Source organism: Camarhynchus parvulus, chromosome 1A, assembly GCF_901933205.1.
Source record: "Camarhynchus parvulus chromosome 1A, STF_HiC, whole genome shotgun sequence".
Lineage (NCBI taxonomy): Eukaryota > Metazoa > Chordata > Aves > Passeriformes > Thraupidae > Camarhynchus > Camarhynchus parvulus.
The window spans coordinates 4,277,930-4,295,474 of NC_044586.1; the positions used below are offsets into that span (position 1 = coordinate 4,277,930).

The 17,545-nt window shown below is 44.6% G+C and overlaps 1 protein-coding gene across 7 annotated transcripts in view; it reads left to right on the plus strand.

Annotated features, from left to right (window-relative positions):
- The window catches only part of MICAL3 (microtubule associated monooxygenase, calponin and LIM domain containing 3), a 174,848-nt gene that overhangs the window by 17,920 nt on the left and 139,383 nt on the right, over positions 1-17,545 (plus strand). The window lies entirely within an intron of this gene.

A 17,545-nucleotide genomic window follows, 5' to 3' on the forward strand; every position in this document is an offset into this window, starting at 1 on the left:
TCCTGCAGAGAGAAATTCAGGAAAGACTTGGGTTAAAGTGGGAGCCACCAAAGGGGAGCACCATGAATCAACAGAGCCTCACCCAATATAAACTAGGAGGACAGACAAGAAGAAATGGAATTTTAGGTCTGGGGAATGGGAAAAGTGACATGAGAAATCTTCATGCATCTAAAAGGCTGTTGCACGAGTGAGAGGAACAAATGGGGGTTTTTGTGTCACTGTTGGGTAGGATGAGAAGTACATGTAAATTATGGTGAGAGAGATCCAGCTTTACCATTAGGGGAAACTTCCTACAGGCAAAATAGTGAATCATGAGAAAAGAACATCTTTCCTGGATAGACTGTGGTGTCTGCACTGGGGAGGTCTTTAAGAGGTAAAACAGATGAGACAGAGATGCTTTCACAGGGCTGGAGTTAGATGACCTCTCAGTATCCCTTCCAGTGCTCTCATTCAGTGATCACCTCCTTGTTTGAAAATCTGCTTGCTGTGTTTTTCCTTCCTGTTTCCAGATGTGGGGACCCTGCTTCCCATGGAATTCGGTGCTCTTGCTTAAAAGAGATTACAGATTCCCACAGGAGCATGCACCTGGCAAGTCCTGAGCTTTGGAAGGTTGTCAAAATAGAATTTAAGATTCCTTGGCTATTTTTTACTGTGAAAATAGCTTTGATTTCATAGAGATACCAAAAACTTTCTTGAGTTTTCTTCTGTAACTTGCCTTCCTTGTTATACTCCTTGTCTGACTGGGAGCAACACCTGGGCCTTATGAGCCATCAATAATTTCTCTTGGAATACATAAAAATTATTTTTCTATATATAATTTTTCTATATAGACTTATTTTTCTATAAAATTTCTATTTTTTCTTATATTTCTATATAGACTTTTGAAAATGGGACACTGTGCCATACTCTGACTTTATTTTGAGCAGTAGCAGCTCAGCTCCTTGAAAAAGCTCAATCTGGAACCACAATATTTTCCCCTGGGTTGGTTTGGAACTGCTTCCTCAACAGCTGCTCTGCTCACTAGAGGTCACTTCTGGAGTGCCAACACCCAAGTTTACAGTGCCTGCAGGCAGGAATTCACAGGGAATCCATCACTGCCTGGCTGGGTACGCTGCTCCCTAGCCCGGCGCAAACCAGCGGTTCTGTCAAACCCTCGGGGGAGATAATGGTGCGGGGCTTGCCTTGCACATCACCAGCCTGGAACACCAGGCTTCTAACCGAGCTGTGATGCAGGATTTCAGCTGTCTTAGCTTGTTTTTGTGTTGCAAAAGAGCCCGTTTTGTACTGATGTTGCAGTTTTTGTGAGTGTGCTCTGTTAGCCTAAAGTTCTGTACAGTACTGCCTGCCACCCTCCTCCCACTCTGCCCACCACGTGCACTTGGTGACAAGGGACATGCAGAGGCACTACAGTCCTTTGTTTCTGCTTCAGTTCCACTTGTTTAAACCCCTCCTCTTACTGCAAACTTCTCTGGGAATCCAGCAGCATAATGATGCAAATAACCCTGTCATATGACTTAGCCTCTCTGGTGCTGGATTCCAAAATATCGAGCCAAGACATACAAGCCTTGCTGTGGATGCCATAGGCAGCCTGATGCTAGAGTGCAGATGGCTCTGCAGTTCCCTAATGGGAATTGTTTGGGTCCTTATTAGCACTTTACAAAGGTTTCTGCTCAACTTGCCAGCTCTCCTCCTGACTGCTCGGAGTGCTCAGCCAGTAATCACTGCAAACTCCGTGCGAGTCAGGCCCCGGGAGAGCATTTCCAAACATCTCCTTTATCACTGTGTGTAAACCCCCTCCTCCATCTGCATTCATTTTTCAATAATTAACACACCCCCAGCCTGCATCTTTGCAGGGGAGGACACCTGCAAATGTTGGTTTTGAGCAGATAATGGAAGGTGAATCAGCAGGCTGAGGCTCTCCCGTGATCGCAACCAGTCGCTCTAATTTCTCTGCTCATGGAAACTCCATCAGTAAACAGGGTGGGCTGAGCCAAGTTTAGATCAGCTAAAGGCTTTCCTCCATCTGTTCTCAGACATGGATATAGATAGTGAATTGGGAATTGTGCACTTCTGGCTGATATTTGTCATACCTCACTGTAGTAAGAATTTGCTCAGCCATGTCATTAGCTCATTTAACACATCTCTTATGAATGATATCTGCTTGGTGCTTTATTCTGTGTTACTACAATACCTGACTGCTTTTCATACCAGAATCTCTAATATGCTATGGAGACCAAAGCTCCTCTTAAGATAGGGTTGGAAGGCTGTGGCTTTAGTTGGACATTTCTGGGTTCCTCTCAATGCTGTGCCAAAGACCAGGGCTGGCTCATTCCCCAGTCCAGCCAGTCACCTACACTGTCACCTCGGTGTGACCTGAGGGATTAGCCAATATCTGGGGCTCCCAAGCTGAGTTGATTAGCAGGAGACAAGGATGATGGCAGCAGCATCCACCTGCTGCAATGCTGCTCATCCTCTCTGTCACTGTAGGGGTGTCAGGACAGGTAAAGGTGATACAGAGACTCCATGAGAAGGCATGAAAAGTCACTTTATTAATAGAAATCTACAGTTCTTATAGAAACAATGCTGGACTTAAGACCTGATTAGCCCTTAGGAATCCGCTCTCACACTATTAGTGAGCTATGAATAGCGCACTCTAGAGAACTATATCTATAAACAATAGTTACAGAAAGAGAGATAATAATTGTTTAAATTCTTTCTTCTAAGTTTCCTACAGCTTCTATACAGCTTCCCAGGATTTTCCTGGGAGAACTATGTCTCTCTCTGTTCCGAGGATATGTAATTACTACACTTCCCGAGCGCAGGGGCACGGAGCTGTCCCCGAGCGCATCACGGTCCCAACGGGACGAGCTGCTACGGCCACCCCCGAGCCAAAAACATCTCCGGGCTTTTCTCAAGACGGCTTTTCAAGCGTCTCTGCGGCCGCCTTTAGATATGATTTATTTGCCGCCTTCCCCCCGCCGGTTCCTCCAGTGCCACCGCTCGGTTCCATTGGCGCGTTCCGGGGCACGGGGCGCGCTCCCGAGGCGCGCACCCCTCCGCCCGGGGGCGCTTTAAACGGCCGCTGCCTGGCCCCGCCCCCTTTTTTGATCTCCACCAATCCCCGCCCGGCCGGTTGCAATTCGAGCCGAGGGAGCGTACCACTGCCACACGGGGCGGGGGAGCAGCGGGAGTGTTCAGGGGCTGTCGAGGGAGAACCACGCGGGGCATGGTGCCCGTTCTCCGCCACACCTGTTGCTTTCCCGTTGCCTTCGCCCTCCTCCCCTTCTCCCCCGTCTCCACCGCGTGCCCAGCGGCCGCGGAGCCGCCGTTTCCCGCCGTCCCTCCCCTTTCCCCGGTGCGCCGCCCGAAGGGCCGGGCGGGAAGGGGCTCTGCCCGCGCGGTGGGCGGTGGGCGGGGCAGCGGCAGCGCGAGCTGCCAAGGTGTGCGCGCGCGCGCCGCCGCGGCTGTACCCGCCCCTCCCGCGGCGGGCAGGGACGGGCCGGTCCCGCTCCGCTCCAGCCCGAGCCCCGGCTCCAACCCCGCTCCGCCGCCCCCGAGCAGCGGCATGAAGCGAAGGCAAGTACCCGCGGCGGGGCGGGAGGGCTGCGGGTCGGCAGGTGGGGTGGGGGGGACGGAGGAGGGTCCCCGTCGTGCGGTGGCGGCGCGCGGAGCGGGGTCTGCGCGCCGTGTGGGGAGCGGCGGCTGCGGCTGCGGCGGGCGGCGGGCGCCGGCGTCCTTGCTGCCGGTCCGTGCCGGCTCCGTGCCCCGGTTATACGACTCGGTGCCGGGCAGGAACGGGGCGGACCCGGGCCGGAGCGGGCGGCTCAGCCCCGAGGGCACCGCGCGGCTCCTGCGGCTCGGCCTCATCGCCCCGAGCGCCGCGCGGGTGCCTCGCAGCGCCCGCCGGCCGCGGCCGCCTCAGGGTCACAGAGCGCTGCCGGTGCTTCCGTCACACGGAGCTTACGGCACCCCTACGTGAGGCACGGCATAAACCGCCCGCAGCTCGCACAGGCTGCTGCTTGTCTTGCCTTTAGCCCTTTTATTGTCATTCGAGATAAAGGCAGTGCGAGGGATTGTAATGCTTGTGCCTCTGTTCCTCCATTTGTTGTGTTATGGTTCATTCTTAATCTCTGCGGGCTGTCGTCCTAAGATGTGTTTAAGGGTGTTTAGTACTTTACAAGGGTAGCTGCTTCTAAATGTAGGTTTTCTTCTTGTATGATAATAAAAACCCGGTTATCCATTCACTGCAATGACTTAATTCCATATACTCCATATACTTATTCCATTCCAAGAAGACTTCTCTTACCTCATGCAGTCCTCTCTTGCCTTGTCCCTTTAAGGTTAGTGCTCGGGAGCACCTGGAAATGATTCCTCTGTCTCGATAAAAGTTACTGTTAAGTCTGACACGACAGAAAAAAATGCTGCTTCCCTTGTTGGTCCTGTTGTGCTTCTTTGAAAGTTGAAAAAAAATGAAGAATCTACGGGAAATCCTTGGGTGTTAGACTCAAAATTGGCGTTCTTGGTTATTCTGCACTTTAAATGAACTTTGTCTGTGCTGGTGTAGTGGACTTAGGGGAAGCTGAGCAAATAAATGGCCTCTCAGTGGACAAGCTGGATATACTGGAACTGACTATCCACGAGGCTCCTTTTAGCTAGAAACTTTGAAATATATAAGGCAACTGAGCTTTGAGAAGTGAAATAAACAAGGTTTTCTTTGAGTAATTATGCACTTGCTTGAAATATACTACTCTTACTGAAAGTTATGTTAGTATCTTTTTCTGTATTTCTTATAATGTACATATTGTTTATTTCTCACTGTCACATTTTCAGTACTTGTGTTTGGGTTGGTTGCACTGCAGGGATATGTTCAGTAAAAATAACTCCCTGCATGGGAATTAAGCTCTTCAATCATGGGAATATTTCTGCTGGCCTGAGAGTCTGTGAAAGCTTACTGGTACAAAACTAGATTTAGAGTTAGATTGAAGTTGGCAGTACCCCTTTAAAACAGCCAAAAGTCCTGCATCTGCAGCTGCAAAAATCACACTACAGCTAAGAAAAGAGGTGTGTTTGTATTTAGCTTGTAGCTTGCTGAAATACTTGTGTCTAAGTAGATGGCTTAACCAGGCATGCTGGACTCGTATTCATTCATGTCTTAAATTACATAGAAGGCACACCTTACAGCTAATTTGTGATGTTGGTAATCCTGTAATTATTGTATTAATGATGAGGAACTCCTCTTCAGTGTTAGAGGAAAACCATAAATATTTTTCTTTTACCAGTTATTTCTAAGTATTTGTGCAGATGAAATAACTAATAGTTATGCTGCTGAATTACATATATCAATATTCAATAAATTTGAGTACAAGTCCTGTTTCTGACTATGCTGTGTATTAAGAAAGGATCTGTAAATTATATGTAACTGTATATTCCTGGTCTAAACCTAAATGCAACTGGTTGAGGTCAGGATGACATTTTACTCTAAGCTTTCTTGCTGGGTTTCTTTCTTTCTTTCTCTCTGGGTTTCAGATATCCCGTGAACATGCCTCACATGAGAAATCTCAGTTCTTTTGCAGGTGCAGGTCTCTTGATAAAGGCTCTGGCACTGTTACTTTGCCATGAGTGAACTTGCATTCCTGGTTTATACATGGTAATGCAGAGCTGATGACACCTCTTGGACTTGTTCCTCTTTCCTTGCAGGATTTAAAAATTACTTCTCAGTCACTTGGGTAATCCATGAATGGATTAGGATTTTGTTCATTTTCTCCTTTGCAAACACAGAGGCTGTCCTAATCTTAGAGTAGCTCAGGGTAGCTGCAGGTGAAGGGAGAGCTGTCTGTGCTGCTGCTGTCTGTCCTTGGCTGAGGCAGGAAACTCCCACTCTGGCTGTGCCACTGGCAATTGCCCACAAGAGCAACAGCAGAGCCTGGGTGTGCTCTTACAGCCTGATGATTTAGGACTCTTTTCTCTGCCCCTTGATCTCTGTCCTAACACCCTGGAGTAAAGGAAACCCCATCAATGCAGTGTAGCTGCAGGGACATCACGCAGGAGCAAGGCACACGCCTGCCCTGGTGGCTGCCCTTACGCTGTGCTGCCCATACAGGAGTGCAAAGTGCAGCTCCCCCAGCTCCTGTGTTGCTGAGGTACTCCTGGTGTGGCTGTGATCCCTGAGAGGTTTCCTGGGACTGCTTTTACTGATGCAGATCCTAATGATAATCTCATCTTTTTATCCAAAAAGGGGAGGAGGGAACAGTTCCCAATGGTCAGTGCAGGGAAGGGGGAATTTTATGTCAGCTCCCCTGGGAGCTGTGTTTGCTCATAGGTGTTTTTTTTAGATCTCCCAGCCGCACTGGAGTCTAGAACTGACCTGACCTTTGCAGACTATGGCAGGGTGTAACCTAGATGTCAGCTCCAGGGATGCTGCTCATGACTAGAGAGGTGGGAATAAAGTAGCAGTGATACCAAGCTGGAGCTTGTGCTGCTATTTGGAAATGATGTGATAAGATACAAAAGGCAGGCACTGTTTGTTTACTAGGAGGGGAGCCCAAAAAAACCATGGGGATAGAGCAAGAGGTAAGCTAGCATAGGGACATCAGCTCACCACCCTTTCCTTCCTTTTTCTCCTCCTCCCTCCCCCAGCTGAATGACATCTCATGTTGTAATTGCACAGGGGAGAGGGAGAAATGGAAAAGTGCATCCAGGAGAACCCAGGAACATCTACATGCCAAGGAATGAGAGCTGCAATAGACAGTGTTTGTGAATGGTGTGAAAACATTTGGATTTCAGCTGAGTGTTTGGGGCACAGGATGAGCTCAATTTCAGTGAATTATTTGTTGTCTGTACCTGTGGATTCCTTCTAATGTTGAGGTAGTTGGAATATGGGTTAATGAGTTGATAAGACTCCAACAGCATTTGGTTTCTTTGTGTTAGCAGTAAACAGACATGGCTCTTCTCATTCTGCCTGTGTTGTATCTTGGTTTGAAGAGGTACTGTGGTACTCTTGTGTGTGGAGTGACTTGTGAGGGAAATGGAGTGCCCAGATATGGCCAACAATTTAAGGAAGGGAAGTTGCTCACCTCCGTGGGCAGCCTCTCTTCTGATACCTCTTCTGTTTTTTTCTCCTTTGAAAGTTTAATCAAGGAACAATCATTTGCCTTGGTAGCAAGAGGAAACTGAAGGATGTTTTTCTTTCTTTTTTTTTAGGTACTGAAATTTACTCCATTCAAAAGTTATTCAGTAGGGCTAGGAAAGGAAATGCAAGTTCTTGCTTTTCCTAGACAGCAGTAAATTAACAATAGAATTATTTCAGCTTCAGGAAAGAGGAATGTACTTCATCCCACACTTCCTGAGGGAGTTCATAACTTTTCTGCTGAAGGTGGGCAGTAGCAGCATAGTTCTTTTGCTGGAGACAAAAACTTGGTTGCTCTGATAGAGATCAACTGTTCTGAACCTGTCGTTTTGCAATAGGCAACATGAGATGCTGCCTTTCATTTTTGAGAAGGGACACTGAAGAAAGCTATGGAAATTGTGAGGAAAACCTTGTTACTACATTCCTGTCTCTCTCAGCCTGTCATCTCTTTCTTCCCAGATCTTTATCCTTGTTATATGTTAACCTTTTTCATTCTTTCTCCACAGAGTCTTTGAGATATGATCTTTTATGTCTAGCCACATGGTTAAAACTAGTCTAGTGTCTGGATTTCTTCTTGACATTCAACTGTTCAAAACAATGACCATTTTTGCTGAAAGTCAGTCATATGTGGGGTTATACAGCTACAGACATAAACTAATTTTCTACTGTTACCTGGAGTGAAATGCTGTGGAGCACTTGACACGTAGTCCCAGTTGGTGATGCTGCTTGCTTTGAGGCATTCAGCAAAGCCTTGTTGTGGCCTTTCTTTGCTTTGTTAGTGCTGAAGGAGGAGTGGCAGATGGATGTTTTGCAGCCATCATGGAGAAGGGTCCCATAGATATCTCTGCTGCTGCCTCATCTTCTGCCTTCACAGAAGTTCATAATGTTCTCACCTGCCATGAGCTGACTTACCCAGAGCAGCTTGGCAGTGGAATCAACAGGCCCCTGCTTATCTGCCTTGGGTGGTTTTGCCTTTTTGCTGTGTTCTCTTCTTGCCTGGGATCCACTTGTCCAGCAGTCATCTCATCCCTTGAGGTGGAATCTCTCTGTGCAAGAGATGTGCTTTCTTGTTCTGCTCCTATGTAGAATATGACATTGTGGAGTTCTGGTTTAGACTGATGATCTCAAATGTTATTGTAGGATACAAAGCAAAGGTAAAACCTTGATGCTTTCTCTTCTCTAATCTCAGTCCAGGAATATTTGTCTTACCTTGTGGGTCTTTTGTTGTGTTTGCCTGCATTAGGATTCCAGTTGCACAGCTTAATTAAAATCTGGGAAATAGCCCATTTACAGAATGAACTTCCTCTTTGGCCAGCAGGAAAATTGTTCTGTGTTGCTGCTCTCTGCCCTGCTGTTTGGAAATAATTCCTCTGAAAATGCAGTGTGTTGAAGTGAGGCAAGGCTTGCTGGGGGCTGATGTGCTTGAGGGAAGAGGACATTGTAGTGCATTGAAGGCTTCTAATAAAACTCTTTCAAGCTTTACTTTATATCTCTCATTTTCATGGATGTAAGATGCTTTGGAATGAACTTTGGTTGCATGTCTGATGAAGTCTTAGGACATAATCTTCCAGTCTTCTAAGCAACTTCTGAACTGAAGTGACAATGGATAGCATAACTTTTACAATGACCTCCCTTTAGATTACTGAGATCTCTTTACTCTGAGTCTGTGGGGAGAACTCTCACTGGAAGTGTAGGCAGAACAGCAGCATTTTTGTGGGATCATATCTCTGCTATACAAATAAAAGTGCTTGTGGCTGTGTGAGTCCTATCTAATATTTCTATCTCTTTATGAGCCTGATGGAACTGCCCTGGTTGAACAAAATGGTTGGGAGCCCCTTTTTGCCTTCCTCTTGGTATTTCTAAATATGTTGTGTAGACTTACACAACTGTTAAAAAGTCTTGTTGTGTTTGGTGTAAAGGACAATATCAAATCTGCTTTGTTTTGTGAGATGCTGCAGCTTGTAGGGATTTGCACCATTTAACACTCATGTTTTTCAGGGTTCGTTAAAGAATTGAGTCTAAAGGCAAGCAGAAGGCAAATGTGATTCTAACCCAGTTGAAGAGCACAAACACAATTGATATCCATCAGTGATTCCCATGGGATAGGTTATTCTGGATCTTGTGTTGAGCAGTGTCTTCCAGCACTTCCAACAGCATGGTTATGTGACTGAAGGAATGAAGGAGAGGACAGTAGACTTTCTCCTCTCCTCTGTGGTGATGTGCACAGAAATGAGGAATGAGGGTAGGTGTTTGTTTGGGAATCATGCTTTAAACAGTTAAATCTAGCAATGTTTCACTAGTTTGGTTTTTTTTATTGGGTTGTTTTGTTTTGTGGCAGAAAGTAATTTCTTTAATAGCAGTCTGTGTACATGGTGTATGGTACTCCATCTGGTATAAACAGAGTTCTGCTTCTGCTCCATTTGAGGAAGTCTAATACGGTTTTTCTGTGTCTGGAAGGGTAAACAGCTTTGGAGAATGCACCGTGCTTTTGATGATTCACTTTGCTGCACTAAATCACTAATTCATTAATTAGGCAAGGTTCCCATTCAGAGCTCTCTAGAGCTGTGCCTCTTGCTGTGCTGATTGTAAAGGAAGACTGGTTTGGAGTTAGCCTTTGTGTCTGGTTTCCCTGGTGAGCCTGGGAAAGCTGGTGCCTCACTCCAGGTACTTCAGGTTTCTTCCAGATTTTGTGTCATTTGCTGCTTATAAACAGAGTCTAAACACACTGTAGACTTCCCAGGGGTAGTAGGGCTGCTTACATATTTTGGTGGCAATAGCCATGAGCCAGCAGTACCAAGGTATGTGTCCAGGACATGCCTCGAGGGCTGGGTTAGCTGTGCACTTTGCTGTGTTCTTTTCTTGGAGAGGAATTGGTTAATGCTAATTTAGAAATGGTATAGTATCAGCTGTGATCTACACCAGCTAAATTGCTTGCAGAGTGTCACTTGAGATGTTTGCTTCCTCCTTAGGAGAATTCTTCTGCTAATGTGCCCTTTTCTGGACCGTTGTCTACATGGCTCATCAGTCTGGAGTGGCTTCGGTTTTTAGTGCCATGTGCTCTCTGGAGAGTTTATTTCTAAATAGTTACTGAAGCAACAGTCTTCTAAAATGCTGCAGTGTTAGGGTAGAAGGAATTAAAATGTTTAGTGTTCCTCTGAAAGTCTAAATTGAAAAAAATACATTTGTATCTTCCCTTCTCTAAGGCTGGTTGAAACTGTGTTAACGACAACTTGTTTACTTTGTATTTTTCTTCATCAGAACTCCTCCGGTTTAAATTGTGTGTGTTCCCAAAATGAAACATTGCCAAAACCAAATGTTTTACTGCAGGGGCTGCTGTGCACTGTCCTTCATTCTCTGCTATAAAAAGATTACTTGTTTTCACCTGTGGTGAATTCTGCCATCTTAAGGTGAGCTTCATCTTGAGATAGTCACCTTGGAACTGTAGCTCCCATGGAGCAGTAAGGTACTATTACACAAGAAAAATAAATTTACTTTTTGAAAGAGAAGCATTTGTAAGTCTTCCTTCCTTGTGCCAAAAACCTGGGGACTTTACTGTTTACCCTCTGCCAAAAAAATTCAAAGAAAATGTTTTTCCAGAGGTCAGATTTCCTTATCACATTGTACTCCTTTACTTTATATGATTTTTTGTCTAGATCTAAAGTCTTCAGATGGGTTGTGTCAGGACAAGAATTAAAGTTAATGTATCAATTTGAAATATATAATGTCACTGATAAATCAAATTATTAATCAAAAGTCACAGGATGTCACCTCCATGTAAAACGGGTTGTCTTTTTCTTAGTCCAAATTCCTTTGCTGCTCCATTCCTGTACTCTCTAGCTATCACAAAAGGCCCTTTGTTGTTCATTTGACTGTTAAACTATGCTTATTTTATGCTTCATCAAACTCTCAATGAGCTCAAGGTTTATAATATCAGAAGTCTGGCTCTCCAAGGGTGAGAGAAGCTAACAGGTTTTATAAAGCTGTAGGGATCAACCAGCACACAGGAAAACATCCCAGACAGTCAAGACTTTTTCAGTGGCAGTGGAAAACCTTGGTGAATCCTTCTTAGCATTCATGCAAGCAGTGATGGTGATTTCTAGGCATGATGCTTTCTCACAGCCAGGGTCTGCCTGTGCATTCAGCTGTTGAGCAGAGTGCTTTGGTTCTGGACTGTGGAGAAAGCAAATAATTTCAGAAATGTGAAGCACACATCAAAGTTGAAAGAGAGAGTCATAAAAAGAGAGGAAAGGACGTGGCCAAGCAGGTCCCACATGCACAGGTCAGACATGGCCCAGCAGGCCAGTGCCTACTGCACACTGGTCTCAGTTCTTCCTTTTCCTGCTGGTGTCACAGCAGAGGTGCATCTTGAAGGGAATGGACTGGGAACCAAGTGCTCTGAGATCAGCAGAGTAAATTAAGATGAGTGTTGACTTCTGTTGGGTTTGAGCATGAATTGCCTTACAATGCTGTGCTAATTACAGCAATTCAGGAAATGATTCACAAGAGTGGGTAGCTGAGCTTGGTTCTCCTAACAGCTGCCTTAGCTCAGGCTAGGTTGGATTATTTACTAGAATTGTGCTTCATGGGCTACAATGGCACTTGCAAATGCTCAGTTTTAATTCCTCACTTGATTGAACAGAGTCCTTTGGGAGCAGCTTTCAACCTGTCCACAAAGTCAGGAGCTTTGTTATGTATCTAGAAAAGTTTCTTTACAATGGTGTGGGGTAGAAGGTGTTCCAATGCTGTGAATTAAATGCTGGGTTGTTACATTGGATATTGCATGGTATCAGTGGGGCTTGCTGCTTGCTTCACCATGTAGGCTCCAATATGGAGAGAATATCCTTAATAAGTATCAGGGAATCTGAGAGCCAGGTAGATTCTGTAAGCCTGTTCTCAAATGCAGTCATGACTTAAAGCTTTTTTTTCAATTATAAAAAACTGTTTTGTTCTGTATCCCCAAGAACAAATGCAAAAGATATTAGTATTCCCATTTGCTGGGATAGCTGCTGCTGTGTGAAATACAAACTGCTGTGGCATATTCAGGTTTATGCCACAGTTAAATACGTGCAGTGTCTATGGGGTTTGTTATGACAGCAAAATCTTTGGTGGCAAGAACAAGGTCATGGGTGTGAGATTAACTTGCATACAGCACTTCTTGTTGTGGAAAAGAATGTTTGGCAGGCATCAACTTTCTAAAACCTGATAATACTCAAGTGCTGCAGAAAAATAATTCTTTCTGTGAAGGTCTTAGAAATGGTGGTGATATGAACTCTGGCCAGCCTCTTCAGCTCTGGGTTTAGAGGGGCTTTTCTTGCCAGGTATGGGAGGGAAACATGATGGACCAACCAGGCTTTTGGTGTGTTTCTGGTTTGTGAGAGCTTCCTAGAGCTGTGAAATGGAGCAGCAGAGCATTCCTGGAGTCTCACTGCAGGATCTGGTGGTTACATCCTACAGTGGTTAATGGCAGGGCAATGGAGATGAGCTGTGACCTCCTCTCCCAGGCAGAGCCCTGACTCTAAGGAGTTAAAACTTGGAGAGGAATGGACTGAGGTCAGCAGCACGAATAGTCTGTTCAGTAAATAATTTTCTTTGCATACTGACTCCATTCTTTCACTCATTATTTGCTCCACTTATTCTTTTCCTTTCCAACACACATGCAGGCAAATTTTCTGGCTTTATTATCTGCTCTTGCCCTGGTGACCACCTTCCAATGGCCACTTGTCAGTGTGCCCCACCCTGTGGTAAGGGGGTTGTAGAAGATAGGTTTGCTGTGCAAAAGCCACCCTGGCTCTGGGATGGACACCTCTGCTCAGCGTAGGAGAGCACGGCTGTTTTCCAGCTGCTCCTGCAAGTCTGCCTGCTCTGAGCACTGCAGTGGCTCTACGGAATGCAGGAATGCAGCACGCAGGAGGGAGATCGTTCTTCAGCCAGACAGGAAGAATGAAGAGGTGTTGCCCACCTTTTTTTCCCCTTGGTGGCAGGCTGTGAGCTTCTGGGTGAGTGAACATCTGGTACATGGCATGCGCTTTACGGGGCTGCTGGGGAAATCCATCAAATAGCCCTGCTGTTAGAGAGAATTTGGGGAAATGTAGGACGAAGCATTGCTTAATGCTGGAGTCTGCTGAACCTAGCAGGCTTTCCTAGGGCTTGGACAGGATGAAATGAAGAGAGAAAAAGCTTTTAAGGGTCCTGTATCTGAGGATCCACATAAAACAGCTAAATGAAGAAGTAGGATTTGGAAAGGTTGAGTGACCTTGAATGTGTGCTCTAGTGAAAGAAGCAATACCATGTGTGACTGGTATTTAGGAAAATATTTTCTGGGAGGCCCTTTTGTTAGGGGATAGGCAGTTGAAATGTCCTGCATTTGTTCAGAGACCTGTTTTGATTTTTCAGTGGAAGTGTAATAGCTGCTGCTTGTCACCTTTTTACGTGATCTTGTAAATGCTGCTATCCCCAGGCTCCTGCAAGATGTGCTGGTTCTCTTTTGTGAGTGCTAAATTAAGTTAGGAAACCCCACAGACAGAATGGAATAGGTGCTTAGCAGGTGCACTGTAGCATGGCAGCTGTTAAGAAGGCAGCCCAGGTATAGCCATAAATTTCTATTTCTGGATTTGGGGGGCTTTGGTTCTGCAGCACTCAGCCATCTACAGCCCAATAATTCTTGCCTGCTGTTGGAACACAGCATCTGTGTTCTTTTCTCTTTCCCTTAGGGCACTGTTGTCTGCTTCATTCTTCTGAGGTTTTTATGCTTTCCATTGTGTTTTCTTAAATGAAAAGGCAGCTCCAGAAACAAACAAACAAAATTCCTTTCTTGTTTGATTTCTGCTTTTCCTTTATAAAACGATTTTCCTGCTTTTCCTGATATGGCAGCATATTTGAACTACGACTTTTCTCAACTAAGGTTTATTGCTGCAGAGCCAGTGGGATAAAGTGAGTATGTAGTGCTTGCTATGAGAAGTTATCTTTTACACTTGATTTAAATATTGATAATAGTAGAGTTACAGTTCTGAAGATACTAAATCAAGACAATTGTTCATTGTTTCCTGAACAGGCTTTAGATACAGCTCTCCTATGACTACATTGTGCAGTGAAGTACATTGCTTTTCAGTAAATAGACAGGCTTTAAGGCCCTCAGGTTCTTCAAATCTGAAACAACAGCAGCAATCACTACAACTAAATACAAAGGAAAAAACAATTATAGGATTTCTAGGAGTGTCCTGGGCAGTGCCCCTGCCCTCCAGTTGCTTGGTTTTTAAATCCTGGGGTTCTGTGTCCTCTTTGCCTGCTCTTGTCACACAGCACAGCTGTCTGAGAGTGCATGGAGTCTTATCAGAAATCTGATCTGGGTTTAAAAATAGCCTTGTTGGAATAAAAGATGTGAAACAGGGCGGGTTTACTGTGGGATCCATAGCTGCCATGGTGGCATTGCTGGTCAGGGAGGAGGATTTTGTGGTGAATGACAGGGAGAAGTTGTTGCTTAATGATGTTGGATTTGAGAGGACATAGTGTCTGTGGAGAAGAGGGAGGAATGTTCCAAGAGAAGTATTACAAGCTTTAATGAAAGAAAGAGGTGAGAAATGCAAATCAATAAAGGAGAGAAATATATCCAGTGGTTAGATGAGGTGCCATAAAATCACCATTTCTACTGAACCATTATTCCTTTCCCATGTAGGATTTTGGTTCCTAGGCTGGTATTCTGACTGTTCTGTGCATCCAGGCCCCAGCTAAAGGAGAACCTAAAGGAGCAGTTCTTAATGTAGTTTTCTGTTAGCTGCTGTCTGCTTCTCCTTTTAGCTCTGCCAGCTGCTTCAGGTGTCCTTGGGCAAGTGAACATTGTCACTTCTGCCTGTACCAGCTGTTTTTATAACAAAATTTGCCTCTTCCTCTATGTGAGCTCATAATAGTTTTCCTAGCAAAATATATGCTACTTGCTCATTCTTAATTACTACTGAATATGTAAAACAATCAAAGCTTTTAATAACTGAACACATGACTGCATTTTCCTGTTGATTGGTGATTAGGAGCAGCTTGGTGAAAAGCAGTTGGTACTTAAAAAGCTGTGGGGTTTTCTGTTTGTTGGGGTTTTTTTTTTTTTTTTTTTTTTTTTGGGGGGATGGTTTTCTTTTTTGGGGGGTCTGTTTTTTGGGGGGTTTTTGGGTTTTTTTGGTAGTGTTAGTTTTCAGGTGGATATTTAAGTACCCATTTGTGTTAGGCTGAGATGTCTTGCCATGTAGTGCCTCTTTTATGCTTCCTTCAAAGGGTTTGGCACTGATTCAGGAGGGCACTTTTTACTGTAGTGAAATCTTGGGATGCTGATTTCATGTAAAAGGAGGGGCAGACTATGCCAGGACTTTTGTGAAGCGTTGGGATGGAATTGACTTAAATCCTGGCTGTAGTCAGAGAAGGATGGGAAGTGACCTGTCTCACTGCTCCAGGATGAGCAGCCACCCTCAGGAATGGAGTTTCTTGTGTCTCTGCAGAGAAACTGGAAATAAGATGCCCTGCCTGCTTTGTGATGGAGGAGTGTAAAGCAGGTGGAGTCAGTGCAGTCTTTAAACAAATTCGGGAGAAAAATTAGATCTTCTAACTCTGATGGGTCTGAATTCAGCTTTACAAAGCCTAAAGAGAAATCGAAAGGAAGCAAAACTGGGAAGGAAGGACCCAGTTTCGTTCCTGTTCCACCTTCACATGAACAGGGTGGACTCCACGCTGCCAACACTCTGTACTGCTCAGGAGTGTGACATTAGTGGCATTGGTGGCTGCTTTTCTGCCTGTCTCCTGTACTTTGCTCTCTAGGTGAGATTAGGCATTTGCAATGTGACAGAGTTTCTGTCTGTAGTCTGTCCTTATCTAGGAAAGCAGCATTACCTTTTCAAGTGGTGAAAATACTATTGATCTAACACTGCACTGAAATTCTTTCATCTCTAGGTGTCCCTGCCCTTTTACCAAATGGGTAATGGGCTTTGTCCCCTCAGTTTCTGAAGGGAGATAAATGAAATGCAGCATGATTGTTCTGGAGTTGACCTTCATGAGTACAGACACAGCTAGGATAGGAATCCGGGGCTTTTAATACACTGATCCCAGGGACAGGGAACCTTTTGCTATCTTGCAGATGTGATAGATGTGTTTGTGGGCCTGAATAGCAACTAATGAATATTTATACATGTACTAATGAAGTCCTACATCTGTTTTTACAGATGCATGTGGGTATGGACTTGCAAGATATCAGTGTGGGTGTGAAGAGATGCAGGCCTGGGAAAATTGTGATAGCTTGTAACTGAGCCACTTGGCACATACTCTGTGTCCAAATGCCTACTTGCAGAACAGTATTAAAAGACAAAATAAAAATTTCCACCCTCTCCTCCCTTCCCAAAAGAGTCATGAACCCTAGGGTTTTTTGGTTTTCTTTTTTTAAGCATAACTATCCCCTGTTGAAAATATTAATTGTACGTCCTGTCTCTGGTGACTTTTGAATGGGAACCACTGTTTTGTGACCACTGTTCACTTCCCCGAGTAGGCAAACCTGGTAGTGCTGCTTGTGGGAAAGTGAATGCTGTTTGAGTGAACCTGAAACCCTTTTTAATATACTGTGAAATTAAAAATTTGGGTGGCTGGTGGTGAAGCTGGCAGTTTCATTGGACTGCATGCTGGGAGTTATTTCTAGGGATGTGTGCATTGAGGCCCTTCTGTGACACAGGTGCCCTTTCCTTCTGTGCTTGCTTGTTTTTAAGAGATTGGTGATTCACAGATATGTTATAAAATCTGACCTGCTTAAATCTGGGGGTTAGTCACAAGAATGTTTGTTTCTGAAGTGGATAGTGTGTTTTATTTATCTACCTACAGTGTTCCAGAAGCCTTTCCTTGACACTTGTAGTGTTTCTGAAGTGTCTGTCACATCTGATGGCCCCCATGAACTACTTCTGCTCCTTTAACAAAACTGTTTTATGGCAAGAGCCTCGATATTTGATTCTGAAATGTTTGTTTGTGGAATTATCATTCTGATTTAAATATTGAAAGAGTCCTGATTCGTAGGAGGGAACACACATTCTATTATTTTACTGCAGTGTAGATAACTTGAGAAATAAGAATACAGTGTTCTGCTCTGTTGTCATCTCTTTTGTTGTACTCTTGTTTTTAAAAGGTGTTTGACCTTTTCAGAAGACTGACCTAGTGGAGGCAGCCTGTTTTGCTTTTAGCATTCACAGGATCTTTTTTTAAACTGTTGTTTCAGTGTGTATTTTATCATTTTTGTCTGGAAGCTTCTATTGTTCAAGCCTTGTGTTCCTCAGGGCAGTCCCGCGTTAATTAACCAGCCTGTTTTGTAATTTTATAACATTAAGTGATCTTTTTCAGAAAACCATGAAATAAACAGGATTGATGGCTGTTTAGTGGCTTTGTCAATGTAATGAACACAGATCT